The following is a 4701-nucleotide window of genomic DNA, read 5'->3' on the forward strand; positions in this document are numbered from 1 at the left end:
CCACTATTGGCGGGCACAAGTCCCCCAACACTAGCCCGGGATTCAGCCACTATTGGCGGGCACAAGTCCCCCAACACTAGCCCGGGATTCAGCCACTAGTGGCGGGCACGATTCCCCAAACACCGGCCCGGCGCTGAGTATATGGCCTCCGAAAGGCCCATACATTCAGACGGGTCCATGTATTTTCAACGACAGCAGCAGTACCGCCAAAATCCATGCAGCGGCGCTGGATTTATGGCCTCCGAAAGGCCCATTCATTCAGACGGGTCCATGTATTTTCAGCGACAGCCGCAGTACCGCCAAAATCCATGCAGAGGCGCTGAGTTTATGGCCTCCGAAAGGCCCATTCATTCAGACGGGTCCATGTATTTTCAGCGACAGCAGCAGTACCGCCAAAATCCATGCAGCGGCGCTGTATTTATGGCCTCCGAAAGGCCCATTCATTACCAACGGGGCTGCAGTAGCATCCCGCGGCCACGCAGGGGCAGATATTGTGAGGGAATTACATGGTAGTGGACGGAGCGCCCATGCATTTCCAATGGGAGTGCAGTACCTCAAAAATCCGCTCCAAGCCACCGAACTTGAGGGCCCGACGTTCCCTCAACACTAGCCCAGTGCAATCGACATTTCGTTCTGTGTACATTGTTACACAGAATGACAATACAAGGGAATTATTATTATTATTATTATAATTATGATGTATTCAGCCACTAGTGGCGGGCACAATACCCCAAACACTGGCCCGGCGCTGGCTGAGTTTATGGCCTCCGAAAGGCCCATACATTCAGACGGGTCCATGTATTTTCAGTTTTCCGTAGCAGGTGTGATTGTTTGTTTAATTAGGTAGTTTGTGTTGGTGACGGTGTTCCTAACTGTGGTGGCTTGTTTGTAGAATGTGGGGCCCTGCGTTTGTGTTATGTTGATTTCTGGTAATTTACTTTTTACTAAGTAGTCTTTCAGGTTTTTGTTTCTTTTAAAGGCTGAGATGATTTTGTAATCTTGGATTATGCTTGTGTTCTGTAGTGTCTGATTTATATTTTGTCCATTCATTCAGACGGGTCCATGTATTTTCAGCGACAGCCGCAGTACCGCCAAAATCCATGCAGCGGCGCTGGATTTATGGCCTCCGAAAGGCCCATTCATTCAGACGGGTCCATGTATTTTCAGCGACAGCCGCAGTACCGCCAAAATCCATGCAGAGGCGCTGAGTTTATGGCCTCCGAAAGGCCCATACATTCAGACGGGTCCATGTATTTTCAGCGACAGCCGCAGTACCGCCAAAATCCATGCAGCGGCGCTGGATTTATAGCCTCCGAAAGGCCCATTCATTCCCAACGGGGCTGCAGTAGCATCCCGCGGCCACGCGGGGGCAGATATTGTGAGGGAATTACATGGTAGTGGACGGAGCGCCCATGCATTTCCAATGGGAGTGCAGTACCTCAAAAATCCGCTCCAAGCCACCGAACTTGAGGGCCCGACGTTCCCTCAACACTAGCCCAGTGCAATCGACATTTCGTTCTGTGTACATTGTTACACAGAATGACAATACAAGGGAATTATTATTATTATTATTATAATTATGATGTATTCAGCCACTAGTGGCGGGCACAATACCCCAAACACTGGCCCGGCGCTGGCTGAGTTTATGGCCTCCGAAAGGCCCATACATTCAGACGGGTCCATGTATTTTCAGTTTTCCGTAGCAGGTGTGATTGTTTGTTTAATTAGGTAGTTTGTGTTGGTGACGGTGTTCCTAACTGTGGTGGCTTGTTTGTAGAATGTGGGGCCCTGCGTTTGTGTTATGTTGATTTCTGGTAATTTACTTTTTACTAAGTAGTCTTTCAGGTTTTTGTTTCTTTTAAAGGCTGAGATGATTTTGTAATCTTGGATTATGCTTGTGTTCTGTAGTGTCTGATTTATATTTTGTCCATTCATTCAGACGGGTCCATGTATTTTCAGCGACAGCCGCAGTACCGCCAAAATCCATGCAGCGGCGCTGAGTTTATGGCCTCCGAAAGGCCCATTCATTCAGACGGGTCCATGTATTTTCAGCGACAGCCGCAGTACCGCCAAAATCCATGCAGCGGCGCTGGGTTTATGGAATCCGAAAGGCCCATTCATTCAGACGGGTCCATGTATTTTCAACGACAGCCGCAGTACCGCCAAAATCCATGCAGCGGCGCTGTATTTATGGCCTCCGAAAGGCCCATTCATTCCCAACGGGGCTGCAGTAGCATCCCGCGGCCACGCAGGGGCAGATATTGTGAGGGAATTACATGGTAGTGGACGGAGCGCCCATGCATTTCCAATGGGAGTGCAGTACCTCAAAAATCCGCTCCAAGCCACCGAACTTGAGGGCCCGACGTTCCCTCAACACTAGCCCAGTGCAATCGACATTTCGTTCTGTGTACATTGTTACACAGAATGACAATACAAGGGAATTATTATTATTATTATTATTATTATGTATTCAGCCACTAGTGACGGGCACAATTCCCCAAACACTGGCCCGGCGCTGAGTTTATGGCCTCCGAAAGGCCCATACATTCAGACGGGTCCATGTATTTTCAGTTTTCCCTAGTAGGTGTGATTGTTTGTTTAATTAGGTAGTTTGTGTTGGTGACGGTGTTCCTAACTGTGGTGGCTTGTTTGTAGAATGTGGGGCCCTGCGTTTGTGTTATGTTGATTTCTGGTAATTTACTTTTTACTAAGTAGTCTTTCAGGTTTTTGTTTCTTTTAAAGGCTGAGATGATTTTGTAATCTTGGATTATGCTTGTGTTCTGTAGTGTCTGATTTATATTTTGTCCATTCATTCAGACGGGTCCATGTATTTTCAGCGACAGCCGCAGTACCGCCAAAATCCATGCAGCGGCGCTGAGTTTATGGCCTCCGAAAGGCCCATTCATTCAGACGGGTCCATGTATTTTCAGCGACAGCCGCAGTACCGCCAAAATCCATGCAGCGGCGCTGGGTTTATGGAATCCGAAAGGCCCATTCATTCAGACGGGTCCATGTATTTTCAACGACAGCCGCAGTACCGCCAAAATCCATGCAGCGGCGCTGTATTTATGGCCTCCGAAAGGCCCATTCATTCCCAACGGGGCAGCAGTAGCATCGCGCGGCCACGCGGGGGCAGATATTGTGAGGGAATTACATTGTAGTGGACGGAGCGCCCATGTATTCCTATGGGCAATGCATTTCCAATGGGAGTGCAGTACCTCAAAAATCCGCTAGAGGGCCCCAAACTTGAGGGCCCGGCGTTCCCTCAAGTGCCGATTTTATACCCCCTTCTCCAGCCGACAGCCAGAATTATATTAGGGACTCGCAATTTTGAGAGGTGAGCACCAGGGCTAATCAGCGGCCACCCGTGACCATTGAGTCCGACAGAGCAGAGGCTAGGGGCGGCCTCGCATCTCGCAATTACCGAGGGAAGATGCCGGTTCTCGAAAAATTTCTAAGTTTTTCAAATTTTAAAGTATTGAAGTATTTAGGGCGCTTCCCGCGGCCCTGGCTTTTGCATGTACCCCTCTAAGCTCCGGTTCTCGAAAAATGTCTAAGTTTTTCAAACTTTAAAGTATTGAAGCCGGACTTCCGCGGAGGCTGACAGGGGGCCTCCATCGAAGCACCCTTCACCCCCGGGTGAGCCGGCGTCGGCCCACGGGCCTGCCGGTTCCCCAACTGAGCGATTGGCACACGAGACCCGCCTCGGAGGGCCCACGTCGGCCGGCGCAAGCCGGTGTTCGGGCGTGCGGCTCCTCCGGCTTTGCGGGTCAAGCTCCAGCGCCGAGGATACTAGGCAAACGTTGGGCCCCCCCGAGCCGAGTGGATACCCGCCTCAGAAAGAGCTGGGGCGGTACGTACGGACGGCCTCACTAAGAGGGAACGGAAGCTACTAAAGCACACGTATAACTGTCCGATGTGCGAACGAAAGTGAGGCCGGACGAATCCGATACGAGTTACGAGTGAGGCGGGATCCACGGCTGGCACTCGCGGGGCCCTCTTGCGAAACCATGCCTCGGCGTGAACCTTTTGGCGGCAGAACCAAGACGAACCGAGGTCGAGCTTCCGTCTCGAGCCACACCCAGACGTCCGACCGTCGCGGAGCCCGACGCCACGCGTGCTAGGGCTCCGCGCGAAACATCGTTTCACGACACCCGCTCGTCAGCCCGTCCGAACGTATACGAGTGTCGCGCGGCCCCCCGGGCCCGGCTGTAGCCACAGCCTCGTCCCGGACCAGGGCCGCACCGCCACCAGCAGCGCCCCCCCGGCGGCAGACGCACTCTGGTTGATCCTGCCAGTAGCATATGCTTGTTTTCAAGATTAAGCCATGCATGTCTAAGTACGAATGGCCAGTACAGTGAAACTGCGAACGGCTCATTAAATCAGTTATGGTTCCTTTGATCGCTCCACCGTTACTTGGATAACTGTGGCAAATCCAGAGCTAATACATGCAAACGAGCGCCGACTCGCGGGCGGGGCTCCGGCCTCGCCCCGGGGACGCGTGCATTTATCAGACACAAAAACCCACGCGGTGTCCGGCGGGCGGGGGCTCAGCCGTCGCGCGCGTCCCCCGCGTCCGGCCTCCGCCTCTCCGGGCGGGGGCGTAAGCGGCGCGGGCGGCTCCGCGCGCGCCGGTCCTCGTTCCGCCGGCCCGGCCCCCCCTTTGTGTTGACTCAGGATAACCTCGTGCCGATCGCTCGC

General features: G+C 52.9%; 1 non-coding gene across 1 annotated transcript in view; it reads left to right on the forward strand.

Moving 5' to 3' along the window:
- The first annotated feature begins 4278 nt into the window (after positions 1–4278).
- The window catches only part of LOC148345147 (18S ribosomal RNA), a 1987-nt gene continuing 1564 nt past the window's right edge, over positions 4279–4701 (forward strand). The window contains exon 1 of the ribosomal RNA XR_015848800.1: positions 4279–4701. This exon is cut by the window's right edge and continues 1564 nt beyond it. This is a non-coding gene — a ribosomal RNA (18S ribosomal RNA).

The sequence above is a fragment of the Urocampus carinirostris genome, unplaced genomic scaffold, assembly GCF_059441175.1.
Source record: "Urocampus carinirostris isolate Australia breed hairy pipefish unplaced genomic scaffold, RoL_Ucar_1.0 HiC_scaffold_90, whole genome shotgun sequence".
In the NCBI taxonomy this organism is placed as follows: domain Eukaryota; kingdom Metazoa; phylum Chordata; class Actinopteri; order Syngnathiformes; family Syngnathidae; genus Urocampus; species Urocampus carinirostris.